The sequence below is a fragment of the Beta vulgaris genome, chromosome 3, assembly GCF_026745355.1.
Source record: "Beta vulgaris subsp. vulgaris cultivar EL10 chromosome 3, EL10.2, whole genome shotgun sequence".
Classification (NCBI taxonomy): Eukaryota; Viridiplantae; Streptophyta; class Magnoliopsida; order Caryophyllales; family Amaranthaceae; genus Beta; species Beta vulgaris.
Window position 1 is genome coordinate 39,252,461 of NC_079204.1, and position 16,280 is coordinate 39,268,740.

At 34.3% G+C, this 16,280-nt stretch overlaps 1 pseudogene; it reads left to right on the plus strand.

The window, feature by feature from the left end:
- Window positions 1-11,853: 11,853 nt before the first annotated feature.
- On the plus strand, window positions 11,854-12,784 carry LOC125495650 (uncharacterized; annotated as a pseudogene).
- Window positions 12,785-16,280: the final 3,496 nt, after the last annotated feature.

The following is a 16,280-nucleotide window of genomic DNA, read 5'->3' on the forward strand; positions in this document are numbered from 1 at the left end:
ATGAGCCTTAATGGTGCCACGACCAGTCGAACACGGCCAGAGCTGGCAGCTTTGGACCCACGAGAGTCCTTGGTGGGTTGCATACTGTCAAGATAGCCAATAAGTTCATAACATTTGCTGGCTTCATGGCCAAACTTTTTACAATGCTTGCACGCATAAAGAGACCAACACTTAGAGATAACATGTCCAATTTTATTGCAGTGAGAACATAGAGGCCGATCAGTTGTAGCTGAGAAGGCTGGCTACGACCACGACCCGGTGATGCGTGCACAGCAAACCCCGGTACATTGGGGGGATTAGGAGAAGACAATGCGGAGGCTCGAACACGCTCATCTTGAACCGCCAATTGATAGGCGCGGTTAAGTGAGGGAAGAGGATCCGAAGACAATATATTAGATCGGAAAGGGGAAAAACTCAAATGTAAACCCATCAAAAATTCATGAAGACGCTGAGCGTCGCGCCGAGATTTGTGATGTGCTCCCGCATCACATGATGAACAACATGAACATGAAATTAAAGACTCATATTTATTTAACTCTTCCCACAAACTATTTAATTTACCATAATAGGTAGCAACATGCATGGTGAAGGTTTGGTCACACTTAGACATATATAGAAGATTTTATGTGATGAATTTTTGGGCCATTAGTCATAGAGAAACGGGTGCATAGGTGCGCCAAAAGGCGATGAGCCTCGCGAAACTTAGAAAGAGTGGACCGTACCTCATGATCAATGGTGTTAGTGATCTATGAGAGAATCATAGCATTCACTATAACCCAGTCAGATTCAGTGTAGGGCGGCATAACTTCGGTTAGCGTACCATCAACAAATGCGAACTTACGATGAGCTTCAAGAGCCATTTGATTGTCGGCGGCCCAATCAACATAATTATCCAACCGAAGGCGAGTTGGAGTGATAAAATCACTCGGACGATCCCCCGTGCCAAGATAGAAGGGAGAAGTAATGTTGAGAGGAGGAGTAAAGGGAGGTGGTATTGGTTTGTCGGGTGCGTCGTCGGTCATGGCTGCAGCTAGGCAGCAGAGATGAAACGAGAGAGAGGAAAACAAAATGGAGGTTATGGCTCCGATACCATAAGAAAATATAATTAGGGTTTGAAAGCTTGCCTTCTCATTGACTGATCACACTATATATATTACAAGTATATTAAGGAAACCTAAAGGAGAGAGAGGAGATATACAAGTATTAGGAAACTATATACAATCTTTCCTTAACATCCATCCAATACATTAAAAAATTATATTTTGTTTATATGAAAACTATTATATAAATTAACTTTATTAAAATAATATATTATCCCATGGTTTGACAAACAGATCACAAAGCATAGGTTTTTTATTACTGTCATGCAAAAGCAACATCACCTTCAACAAATTTAATAATAAATGAAAACATAAAGAGCAACATATAAATTTAGGAATAAATATCGACCAAATAATTTTAATTACCTTATGCTTTTTAATTTCCAAACTATTTCGATATATTCAATCTGAGCCACAAGTATATATAAATTTGGAACTAATACATATATTTCCAATATACTACCTCCGTTCTTTTCCTATTGCAACAATGGGTTTGTTGGGCACTGTTTTTAAGAAAGTGGAAACAAATGAGTAGTTTAGCATAAATGTACCTCGTAAATCAATTATAGCAGAAGAACAATTGATTCCTAGTAAAGTAAAAACAACTTTATGAAACAACGTGAGTAATTAAGGATGTTTAGTAAGATAAAATAATGGCAATATTGTCAACTATTTTTTTTTTTTTTTTTACCAAAAGTAGAATTGTTGCAATAGGTGTAAATTTTCCAAGCTGCAATATTAGAATTTTGGTAAATATCTTTTTTCATAAAAAAATAGAATTTGGATGAATTTGTCAAAGGACCAACTCAACCAACAGCTTAAGCTGATGGTTGAGGCCCGAGGAATAGATTTATACTCTATCACGCCCCCTCACGCAAGAGCCCTTTTGGGCTTGAAGTGTGGATGCAGCATAGGCCTCCCTCATACCTAGCGCTAAATATACTGAGTTGATTCCACTGAGAAGGGAGAGGTGGATGAGATTCGAACCCGTGACCCTTTTTGTCACGTTGGCTCTTGATACCATGTTAAAGGACCAACTCAACCAAACATTTAAGCTGATGGTTGAGGCCCCAAGAATAGATTTATATTCTATCAGAATTGATTAGTTATTGATTGATTTGGATAAACTCAAAATTTAGAAGCCTTATTGGGTTCTCGAATTTTTAAGAAATTTTGTTCCTAGAAGAACATTAAGTACGACATGGAGTGCATTTTCACTAACTTTAGTAAAAAAACTCAAAACTAGACTAAAATATTTAAAAATTTAAAAGAGTTTGTTGTGTACATTGATATTTGATACATTTATTGCCACGTCTGTTAATTTCCACACGATTTCTATTACCTGTTAGTCACTATTTAGATTCTATAGTTCATAGAAAAGGTGCGAGTTCAACATCTTATTGCAGATGAAGGGGTTGTTTGGGGGAGAGAGTTTTAGAGAGAGTTTAGAGTTTTTGGGAGAGTTTAGAGTTTTGACCTGTAAAAACTCTAATTTGGTTGTTTGGTGAGAGAGGGGATTAAAGAGAGTTTTGTACCAAAAACTCTGATCAAAACTCTCTTTTGGAAAAGTGGGATAGAGGAGCTTTTTCATGAGAGTTTTGGAGAGAGAAAAAACAAATGACTATTTTGTCCATATAATTAAAACTAAATTTTGTTTTAAAAACGAAACATATGTCCGTAAATGTCATTTTACATGCTCTAAAAAGTAAAAAACTCTAGACAATCAGCTAAGTGTTACCAAACACCTTTACGAAACAATTATTTAAATCAGCAATCAAATCCTCTGAGCAAAAAAGTAATCGTCTAACCACAAACTCTAAACCATAAACTCTAATCACCAAACAGGGCCAAAGTCTTTTAGCTCTACTAAATATGGATTCGAACCTTTAGCTGCATTGAGTATGAACGATGAGAACTGCATAAATATTGATATGTTGTATGAAATTATTCTCTATCAAGAGCAAATTGCGAAGTTGAAGCTGATACAAATTTATAGGGAAGATGAAGAGAAATGGTTTTGGAGTTTCTGAGGTAACAGATAATAATATTTGTACAATAGTGTAGAATAATTGTGTTAACCTTGATTAGGTTTGTAACGCCCTGACCTCTAATCATCGTGGTTAAGTTAATTAATCGATTATTAGCAGCGGAACCTAGATAGTCGGCGCGTTACCTTCGTACTTTCCATAAGGAAAATACAAGGCAACATAAAATCATAAACTTAAACATTTTATAACATGAAACATAGTGTAGATCCAACATTAGTCTTGATTAATAGAAACTTAGTTACTAATCAAAGTTTGACATAAACTTAAATAAAAACCAAGAGAGTCTATATAATCTAGATATTAAGTAAATCCTCACTGCTACGCCATCCCGTTATCACCATCGGTACCTAAAACATAAAACAAAACGTCGTGAGCCGAGGCTCAGTAACATACTACTCTAACATCGTAAATTCATTTCACATCATTTTAGTTAAAAACAGGAAGGAGAGAATAAGTAAAACATTTCACAAACATATCATAGTAGGTTACGTTATCTGCTTTATCATGTTCATCATCATATATCTTTTACTTCGGTAACTTGGCTAGTACATCATAACATAGGGGACGTCTCCCATTACATAACAGTCAGGCGGTCACATCATAGGTGACACTTGCGATGCCCGTATCATTTAAATAGTCAGGCGGTCACCACATAGGTGACACTTGCGGTGCCCGTATCATAAAACAGTCAGGCGGTCACAACATAGGTGACACTTGCGGTGCCCGTAGAAAACAGTCAGGCGGTCACAACATAGGTGACACTTGCGGTGCCCGTATCATACTGCCAAGAACCGTCTTTCACTTGAATTTATCATGTTTCATTGGTTTTAAGTAACTTTATCATCGTGAATAATTATATTCTTTCATTTCATCATAACGTCATCATCATCATTTCATAGCATCATATCATAATAACCATCATAAAACATTTCGTTTCCCGCAATCCATATATAAAACATAATATTAATCATGATAATAAAACATACTTTGAAGGGGAATGCGGGTGTTAGCAGTAGACGTTACCTGAATTGCTGCTTAATAACCTTGATAGCCGGGGGAGGCTTGTAATATCCTTTATCTTCCTTAATCTATTCAAGAATAATTTTATTAATGAACGTTTCGTTATTTAGTTTTTAAGTCTAAATATTAGTTAGCGCTTATTACAGTCATAACGGTTATTATAACGTCGTAAGGGTCTCCTTAAACGTCATTATTTCTTAATTGTTAATAACTTTTTAATTAAGGTGACTTTTTAACAACTAATTAATGAAATAACTCATTTAGCTATATTTTTAGAATTATCGAAACATTAAGGTTATATTACTACATATTATATAACCTTTCGAAAACATAACATTATTCTAGTTCATAGTTAACAACTACTTAGTCGTCCATTAATTAATTAATTAAGTTTAAAGTTATAATAGATCCATTAACATTATTTTAATATTATTTAGTCATTTAAAAACTACCAAGTCAAGTAACTAATTATTATAAGTGAACTTAAGGATTAGTGAAGTATTCATAACTTAAACTCAATTATAACAACAAGCTTATTGAATTATTTTTAATTAGTTTTAAACAACTCAACTAGTTTAGAAATCATGAATTATAACCCAATAATAGATTTTAGTAAATAAGTTAGGTGGTTTAATGAAACTAACTAAATCAGTCCACTAAAGCTCAAAATATTAAAGCAACAAGATTAACTTGAATTACTTAACTAGGTAAATCAGATTATAAACCCAACATTATACTTAACTTAGTAAATTAAATCAATATAACTTAATAGAATACTAGATCAGCTTTAGTTTAACGCAATTTGTCCATCTAATACTAAATAGCTTAGCTAATACAATTAAAAGTCAGATTTGAGCCCAACTAAAGAACATGCAACACATGCATTGAGTTGGTTTACTAAAGCAAATCAGTTTTTAGGCCCAATTACACTAATTAACAAGGGTACAAGTGAACTATCATTATAGTACTTGAAAATCAGTTTTAAGAGGAAAATTAAAATAAAAGAGGTAGTATACCTCTGCTCTCTTGAGCAGGGACGAAAAACACGGGCTGGGCGAACTCCGGTGAGAAGCGCAGGCGACGGAACGGAATGTCGGCGGTGGAAACAGACCAGCGAAGGCCGTAGATCTCCGGAGCTCCGGCGGCGGCGGAACGACAGGAGCAGCAACAGCACGCGAAACAGAGGAGCGTGCGAGCGAGAGTGAGAGAGAGAGAAAAGGAGCAGCGACGGGCTGCAGCCTGCGGTGTGGGTCGCCGGCGAGGGACGGGCGTTCGTCGTTCAGAAGGCGGTGGTGCGCCTAAGGTAGTGCGCACAGTGGCGGTGGTGTTGTGGTGCCGTGAGAAGAGGAGGAATGAGAGGAGAAGAAATTCTGTGTGATTTCTTTGTGTTTTTAAGTTTGTAATTGAAACTCATTTCTTCTGTGTATTTATGGACAGATTTTTGGAGACAAAGGTTGAAGGTGGAAGGATGATGATTGGTGGTTTTGTTGATAGGAAGCTAGGAGAGGGGACAAGTAGGAGATAGGGGGAGATGGTAGGTGATTAATAGTGGTTCAATTAAGTGAAATTAGTGTAGGGGGGGAAAGAGGTGGGTGGTGGGTGTTGACCGTGGGTTTTGGGGGGGGGGGAGTTTCTTTTTATTTTTATTTTTTTATTATTTTGCTTAAACTTGGTTATTTCCTTTGTTGTAATAAAAGTGACTAACTTAGGTGTTATTAGTAATCTTACTCTTCAATTACCATATTTTATAGAATTAGTTAGTTTATTTAAAAGCTCAAAAATAATTCATAATTAGACTTACTTAACTAAAACAATTATTAAGTGAACGATTTAACTTTCTTAATTATTTATTTAAACATGTTTAAAATCTTGGGATATTACAAGGTTAACCTTGACATTTAATATATATAGTGTTACAATACATGCCTAATACTAGTAAAAGTCCCTACTATCCTTTTACATACAATATTACTCTAATACACCCCTCAATCTTTACGGGGTGAAAGAACGGATAGATTGGAACGATGCTTAGTAAACAAGTCAGTAGAAAGACCCTTAGTAAAAATATCATCCGAGACTGAGTATTAACATGTCGAACAATAAGACCTCTGTTGTCAACCATTTCGCGAACAAAATGATAACCCATATCAATTTGTTTGCTACGATCATGATTAAATTGGATTAGCAGTGAGATAAGTAGTAGAGACATTAGCACAATACACTATCACAGGACGACGAAGGAAATGACTAATGTCAGCAAGAAATTGTTTGAGCCAAATAGTCTCAGCAGCCGTGTAGGCAACCGCCTTGTATTCAGCTTCAGTGGAGGATTTAGACATAGTAGATTGCTTTCGAGCGCCAGGACATAAGATTCTTCCCAAGAAAAACAGCATAGCCAGTAGTAAAACGACGAGTGTCAGGACAACCCGCGCAATCTACATCAGAGTAGGCAATAACAATAGTAGAGAACAACTGTTATATAAGAAAAGACCAAAATCCAAAGTGCCCTGCAGATATCTAAAAATTCTTTTAACAGCATAAAGGTAAGTAGTACGAGGAGCATGCATAAACTGAGAAGAAAGAACATAAATGAATTTTGTAACAAGGGAAGGACTACTAACAGTAAGAACAATGTCATCAACATATAATAGAAGAATGATAAGATGACCACAGAACTTGAGGGTGAACATGGAAGTGTTACAACTGCTGCACTTGAAACCAGTAGATAATAGGAAATTGCTGAAACGAGAGAACCAAGCTCGAGGAGCTTGTTTCAAACCATAAATGGACTTATGGAGACGACAAATATGAGAAGGTTCAGATGGATGAATAAAACCCGGAGGTTGATGTATATAAACCTCTTCATGAAGAAACCCATGAAAAAGCATTTTTTACATCTAATTGACGAATTGTCCATTTAAGAGAAACAACAATAGTAAGAACTAAGCGAACAATAGTGGGCTTAACAACAGGACTAAATGTTTCAAAGTAATCAATACATGCATGCTAGTGATTTCCAAAAACGACATGTCTGGCTTTGAACCACTTCACATAACCATCAGAATTGTACTTAATCCGATAAACCCACTTACAGCCAAGTAAATTCTTATCATAGTTGCGAGGTACCAACTCCCATGTGTCATTATTAATTAAAGCCTTATATTCATCAAGCATAGCCTGACGCTAACGAGAGTCTTTAGAAGCTTGTTTAAACTTAGTAGGTTCAGACTCAACAACAGTGGCATTTAAGTTCATTAAGACTTTAGGCTTGGACACGCCAACTTTTAACCTGTTAACCATGGGATGATCATTAAGAGCAACAGGGGAAGACTGAGAAACATGGGAAGTAGGAGACGGAACAATTATAGACGTGGGAGCAGCACTGAAGGCTGCGAATAAGGGACAACACCCTCAACCGGGGAGGGAGGCCCAATAAGACGCGGGTCAGTGCTGCTAGCTGGGCTGGGCGTAGACTCAAAAAGTGAAGGGATGGGCCAGCAGACAAGGGAATCCCAACGCACGAGGTAGAGCCCGCACAAAACAGCTCGTTGGACCCAGCTGACGCTGGATTGCCATTGGGCCAGGCATGAGATGACGCAGGGGGAGGAGAGAGAGGCCCAGCTGGCGCTGAAGGCTCAGCGGGCAAGGCAGACATGTGGGCTGATGAGGGGACTAGCTGGACAAGGGCCGAGTCAGCAGCAAAGCTGTGAGAAGTGGGTACCTGAGCTAAGGGTACCGACGAGACATGGGCCGAGACATAGGGGGGCGACATAGGAGCAACACTTGTGTGGCTCTAGTCAAAGGTCAGGGCCATGGGCGAATTGTAGGGCATGCTAGACACAGGACTAACAAGAGCACGATACGGAAACTTATGTTCATGAAAAAGAATATGACCACTGATATAAACCTTGTTGGTAGTAGGATCGAAACAACGATAACCTTTATAATCCAATGCATATCCAATGAAAACACATGTTTTAGATTTAGGTTGTAGTTTGTAGACTTTAGCATCTAGAAATAAAGGAAAGCATTCACAACCAAACGTTTTCAAAAAATGATAGGAAGGGGGACGATGAAACAATTTTTCAAAGGGAGCAACACCCCCTAAAATCAAACTGGGTAATCTTTTAACGATGTAGGTGGCAGTATATGGTGCATCAACCCAAAATTCAGTAGGAAAATCAGAATGAATTATCAATATGCGAGCCATTTCAATAATGTGACGATGTTTGCGTTCAGCAATACTGTTCTGAGCTTGAGTATGAGGACAAGATTTTTGAAAAATTATTCCATGGTCACGAAAATGCTGTAGAAGAGGACAATTATCATATTCCCTACCCCCATCACTTTGGAAAATCTTTATTTTGCAATTAAATAGATTTTCAACCATCTTTGAAACACAAGAAATTTAGAATGAGCTTGGATTTCCAACGTAAAAGATAAATCCATGAATATCGGGAGAAATCATCATCAAATACAACATAGTAACGATATAATTGATTTGACAAAACAGGAGATATCCAAAGATCACTGCGTAATTTATATAAGGGATATGGAGAAACATGTTCAACTGAATCAAAAGATAAATGATGTATCTTTCCTAACTTACAACCAACATAATCATCATGAAACTTAGAAGTACATGTGATATAATTATTTGAACATAAAGATCATAATATCCTAGAGGAGGTAGGTATGACCAAGACGAGCATGCCAAACTATACCCGATTCCTTAGTGGCTAGAAAAACAGGAACTAGCGACTCAGGGGGGACAACAATGGGTTGAATAGGATAGATACCTTGCTTACTGGATCCCCGAAGCAGAACCGCCCCCGTTGTCTGGTCCTTAAAAGAAACAAGTTTTTTTTTATCAAAACTCACAACACAATCATTTTCTTGACACAACTTATTAACTGATAATAAATTATGCTCCCTCTATTGCGGCTGCCTAAAGTATTCTTAGTAGAGGAACCAGAACTAGGAGACCAAAACAGCAACTAAAGCATGATGAGAAGATGAATCTAAACCATCCTTCGAACTTTTTATACGTTGTTCATGAAGTAGAAGCTTAGGTCACAAATCATCGAAACTAAGAGGAAACGAGTAATGCGTAAAGTAGTAACAATATGATAATAGTCCGAATCACGATCCAAACCAAACAAAGTATGCTGAACCAAGTCCTGATTAGAGACAGGACACTGAATAACAACTAAAGAATCTGCAATAACCTTAATCTCACGCATTATTATTACTAGTATATTATTGTTATTATCAGTGTTTATTATATTGTTTTACTTATTATTATTGAAAAGATTATTCAAGTCGTAACATGTAATAATTAAAGTTTGATTTGTTTGCTTTATCATGATCTTTAAGAAACATAATTCATATATAATAAGTTTTACGGAAAAATTGGTGCATAGGTTCAGAGCCGGCCACTAACCTGTGCAACCAGACCGTCAGCACAAGGCCCCCAAATTTTGAGGGCCCAATTCACGGATACTGTAGCCCAGCTTAAAAAAAATTGGGTTTAATTCTCTGTCTTCATTCTTCATTTCGGCGTGCAAACCGCAAACCACGTTCTCTAACTTCCCCTAAAAATCTTTACAATTTTGAGAAATTTGTTATCTTTTGAAAATCTTCTAAATTTCTCAATTTCTGTTAACAACTTCCCCAAATTCTCTCAATCATTCTTTATTAACGTTGCAAAAAATATGAAAATATCATTTATGATTTCTCCATTCAATCTTCAATTAACGGCTCATTTTTTTCACTCTTTATATATTTGGAACTCATGTATATTTTTTCATCAATTATCAATCGATTCTGAGACAAAAGAAATTGAAATTCATATCTTCAATTTTTTGTTATTTTTTGATTTCTTTAAATTTAGAAATTTGGAAATTCTCGGCGTTATGAAAATTCTGAGAAGTTGTGAAGATTTTGAGACAAAAGAAGTTGTGAACGTTGTGGCGTGAAGATTCTCGGTGTTCGGTCTACGGGCCTGTGGGTGTTGATTCTGACAGGCTGCAGCAGGTTGTGATGGAAGGGGAAGCACAGGTGAATTGCTAATTATCATTCACCAATACATTATTATTCACTAGTTATTCAATTCATCAATTGTGTTTATCAATTTTTAATTTTTTCTGTTTAATTTTTGGTTTGAAAGGATTGGAATTTTCTTACAATAAACTAATTGACATTTGCTTGAATTGCTTCATGAATTGATGATGCAACTTGTGATGGATTTTAATGGCGCAATGTTACACAACAGGAACATTGGGGAGTAGGGACAATGATGCATTTTTGTTAGTTCATCATACACTAATGAGTTATATGATATATCGCATTGCAGCAAATTTTTGCCAATTTTTATTTTTTTTCCTTTGCTTTCGTTGGTAGGCTTTTCTGCTTTTTGTGATTGTTTTGTTGTAAGTCTTGGCTTGTTGCTGTTTAGTTCGTGTAATTCAAGTTCCATTTTCGGTTTTTTGCACAATTTTTTTTTATCTAATTGTTTCTGTTTATTTCCTGTTTTTATTATCTTTTTTTTCGAATTGTTGTAAATAGTGAGTTCCATTTTCGTGTAATTTTTGTAGTCTTGCAGATGATGAGTTTGATTTTCGTTTCGTTCGAGTTTTGTTCGTCATCTTTTGATTGTTTGGAACAAGTTGCAAAGTATGGGCTAATTCTGATTTGCAGTATTTATTTTGGTTTGTGTGCTGTAACTTCACTTTCTCATTTCTTGACTAGCAAATATTCCATAAAAAACATAAAAGCTCAAATAAGATGTGGTCTTGTTTGTGTTTGAAATTAAATTTTATGATGTATCCTGTTTGTGGCGTGAATCATGATTGTGAAATTTTGGATGAGAAGGACTCAATTTTGTATTGGTTCTAGAAAAAGGTTACTAATAGTTTTAGCAATTTGGGGCATTTTAAGAATTGAACTTGGGACCTCTCGTTCCCAAAGCTAGAGTCCTTTGTATTTCTGCTAATCTTAGGATCCGAAAGCATTCTTTCTTTAACTGCAGACCTGCTTCACAATGAGATCATAATTGTTTTTATAATTTTAAGGATTAATGTATTGTGTATATTTTAATGAGATTTTTTTCTTTGATTTTTTAGGTTGAAATCATTGGTTATCAATTGATTAATTGGGGAATATTCATCACAAATTGGAGTATTATTGCTTAATTGTCAGGTTGTTTCGCTCCATTTTTTTTTACTTTTACTTACATGGTAAATTGTTGATTGTGTGATTTACACCTTAGTTGTTTTTATCCTATGCCTCCTAAAACTAGAAGTATGAATGTGGGTTTGAAAAACGTAAGAAAAAAAAAGGCTTGAGGAGTTAACTCAATCCCAAAGAGGAGCTCTTGATAAATTTATTATAAAAGAGCCTCATATTCATGTTGATAATCAAAATATTGAGAAGGCAAATGATGAAGTTCTTGAAAATGAGGTGACTAACGAGAATGCTGATATGAAAAATCAAAATGTGGACTCGGAAAATAGAGGTGATGTGCCTATTGAAAATGATAATTTGGATAATCAAAATTTTGTTTCTAAAAATGACTATGATGATGATGTGGAGGATAATAGTAATGATAATGAAAAGCAAGAAACCCCATTTGAACCTTTGTTTGATATATTTATCCAAGAAACTGGGATGCCCTTGATTCTAAAATGATTGATGTATTAGTAATGAAAGGTCCTAAAAGAGATCTTTCTATTGTGAAGGGTCCTAAAGATAAATTTTCTAGACGATTTACTGCTAATTTATATACTAGAGTTTTATCTAATGGGGAGAAGTGCGATAGAGACTGGCTTGTCTATTCAAAAGAGCTTGATAAAGTGTTTTGTTTTTCTTGTAAGGTTTTCAAAAGAGGGATTGGTAGAGGTCAATTGATGAACAAGAGTTTTAGTGATTGGGCACATATTGGTGAAAGACTTAGAGAGCACGAGACAGGCACGAAACATGTTAATAATATGGCTATTTGGTATGAGTTACGTTTGAGGCTAAATAAGAATGAAACTATAGATAAAACACCTCAAAATCTAATTGGAAAAGAGAAAGAGCACTGGAAGAATGTTTTGAAAAGAATCATTTCAATAGTGAAATTCCTTGCTAAACATAGGTTGGCCTTTCGGGGTTCTAAAGAGAAATTGTACCAAAATAGCAATGGTAACTTTTTGGGTTTAATTGAAATGTTAGAGAGTTTGACCCTGTTGTTCAAGAACATGTAAGACGTGTTATAAATGACGATGTTCACTCGCATTATCTTTGCCATAACATCCAAAAGGAGTTAATACTTTTGCTTGCTTGTGCAATAAAAACTGAAATCATTAAAAAAATCAAACAGGCAAAATATTTCTCTGTGATACTCGATTGTACACCCGATGTAAGCCACCAAGAGCAAATGTCTTTGATAATAAGATATGTTAATATTCTTCAAATTCTGTTAGCATTGAGGAATCTTTTTTACGATTTTTAAATGTGAATGATACAACTGGCCAAGGACTTTTTAATGTTTTACAAAGCGAGCTGAAAAATCTTGATCTTAACATATTGAATGCACGAGGACAAGGATATGATAATGGATCAAATATGAAATGAAAACATCAAGGTGTTCAAAAGAAGTTTTTAGACATTAATCCAAGAGCATTTTATACTCCTTGTGGTTGTCATACTCTTAATTTAGCATTGTGTGATATGGCTAACTCATGTGGTAAAGCTAAAGATTTTTTTTGGAATTATTCGACGAATTTATACAATTTTTGCAAATTCTACTAAAAGGTGGCAAATTTTGAAAGATAATATAGAAGGACGACTCCAAAGTCATTGTCATCCACTCGTTGGGAGAGTCGTGTAGATAGTGTTAAAGCTATAAGATCTCAAATGTCAGATTTTAGAGAAGCTTTACTTGAAGTATAAGAAAATGATCTTGATTCTAAGATAAAAAGTGAAGCTAAATCCTTAGCGACAAATGAGCTTGGAGATTTTGAGTTCTTAATGGCAATAATCATTTGGTTTGAGTATTATCTGCAATTAATATGGTTAGCAAGCTCTTACAATCAAAAGATATGCTTATTGATGTTGCTATGGAAAAAATAAAGGGGCTAATATCATTTTTTGAAGGATATAGAGAAACTGGCTTTTATAATGCATTGGATAATGCTAAGGGAATTGCTATTTAAATGAATATTGAGCCAATATTTCCTCAAAAACGTATAATTAGAAGAAAGAGAAATTTTGATGAGAATTCAGATACCCCATCAGTTGAGCTATCTAGGGAGAGTTTTTTAGAGTTACCTACTTTCTTTACCTTGTTGATCAAGCCATTGTTTCCCTTGAGAAGTGATTTGAGCAATATCAGGAGTATGAGAGTATTTTTGGATTCTTATTTGACTTGCGCAAGTTACAATCATTGAATAATCTAACTTTGTTGTCTTGTTGTAATAATTTTGAAGAGGCATTAAAACATAATGATCAATCTGATATCAATGGGAGAGAATTATATGTGGAGTTAGATTTTCCAAGAGGAATATTTCCCAAAGAAAAAATGGGACTTATCGATATATTAAATTTTTTGAAGGGCATAGATTGTTTTCCTAATGTAAGTGTTGCGTATAGAATTTTATTGACTATTCCTGTTACAGTTGCTTCTGCAGAAAGAAGCTTTTCAAAATTAAAGTTGTTGAAGTCTTACTTGCGGTCCACCATGGTACAAGAAAGGCTTAATGGATTAGCTTTGATAGCAATTGAGAATGATCTTTTGGAGACCATACAATATGAAGATTTGGTTGATGGATTTGCTTCAAAAAGCGTTAGAAGAATACCTCGTTTTATGTAGGAGGTTAATAATAGCTTTAAGCTGTATTGAGATTTTATTTACCATTTTAATAAAGTAGTTTAAGTTTTCGTGGATTCAATTTGTAAGAATATAATCATATTTTGATAATATTTTTAATACATATTTTTTTATTATGAAAATTTCACTTTTCTAAATATAAGGGGCACAATTTTTAAGATTAGAGCAAGGCCTCTAAAATGTTCAAGACGGCCATGCATAGGTTATCTTGAAGCTAACATTATCTCACATGAAATTTTTTTTCATTATATATTGATCAGCAAAATTGGCAAGTTTTTCCTCTCAAAATTAAAATAGAACACCCTATGAACTAAAGGCATATATGATATGCTACACTTCTTTACAAGATTTATATGTCAATTTGGTACATCATTTAGTTAAGGCTTAAAATTACTAACTTTTTTTTTCTAAAATCACATATGTGTTAGATACTTTAAATATATATAAAAATATGATAGGAAAACCATAATCTAAAATCAAATTTGCTAAAAAGGATGAAGACACTTGTTCTTTTTGGTTGATTACTTTTTATATATAATAACTCTATTATGTTTCTCGTGGAATTAACAATAAAATATCATTTTATCCTTTTGAACCTTTTCTCTAATATATATATATATATATATATATATATATATATATATATATATATATATATATATATAGAGAGAGAGAGAGGATGGCTCTTGTGAGAACACCTCCTCTATGTGAGAACACTTTTTTATGTGAGAATAAATCTGGACCTTTAGATCTAATCTAATCTAATGATTCTAAATACACTTATGAGTAATGTCATTTTTGTAATTTGAGTTTACCCTTACTCCCCTTCCTTCTTCCCACAAACTTTCATAGTTTTACACAGCTTTCTCTCTCTTCTGTGGCGTCATTCATGGAGTAATTTTTCAAAGTTTTAGTTCGAGTTTTGGCAGATTTCACATTATTCTTTCCATAATTCAAGAGGTCTTGTTCGAAATTTGAATAACATGTTTGAAATAATAAATAACATGTTTTAATAAATTTAGAACAAACTTGCAATATTTCATAACATCATTGAAATAATTCAGAACATGTTTAAATAAATTTAGAACATAAGTTTGATATTTCAGAACTTGTATATATGTATATGTATTGATTATACTATCATGTTCTAAAAAAAATATGTTTGTGTTCTAAATTTTATAGTGTTCTCATATAAGTATGTGTTGTCACATAAGGGGGTATTCTCACTGGATCCCAACCCTATATATATATATATATATATATATATATATATATATATATTATATATATATAATATATATATATATATATATATATAATATATATATATATATATATATATATATATAAAGTACAAATATTTGCCTTCAGACTGAGTTCACCAGCAAAAAAAAAAAAAAGACTGAGTTTTTTTTGAATCACAGCAGAACGATTACCGCCTTCAACCTTAACGAAACCTTAATAAAAAGAAGAAAAAATGTTTTTCGGAGTCGCAGTAGGTAGATCGGCTCGACACAATGGACAGTTGGTATGTGTCTTGAACCACTCGGAGATACATGGTTTGTGAAAACAGTGCTTACAAGGAAGCAACACAACGACTCGTTTCGGATCAAAATCTACCAAGCATATCGAACACTTGTCGTCGCACATCTTCACCTTCTTTAGTTTCTTAACGTCAACAACATGACGCACATCATTAACTTTCTGATAATCTCGTCGAGAAACTGGCAAGGGCAACAATGAGGGTTGAGGGTAATTGAAGAACAACGGGTCCATGACGGTTGAAGGATTCAAAGATTAAGAAGGTTGAAGGAGAAAAAGAAAGTGAAAGTAAGAGAGTACGAGGAAGTGGGAATATATGGAGAGAGTATAGGCAGGCGGGCAGGTGTGAAGATGATAAGTCAAGATTTTGTCTATTTAGAATGTCTATCTATAAGTCTATAACAATATATAGAAGAGGAGATGAGCTCAAATATATCGATATCGATTTGTTTTATGTTCTTTCACGTACCTGCTTATATAATCTAAATCTATATATCTGTTATGTAATACTAGTATTATGTGGATGCCCATTATACCTTTGTAATCTTTCTAGAATATTCTCCAAGAAAACCCTACCTATTATATATATATATATATATATATATATATATATATATATATATATATATATATATATATATATATATATATATATATATATATATATATATATATATATATATATATATATATATAATA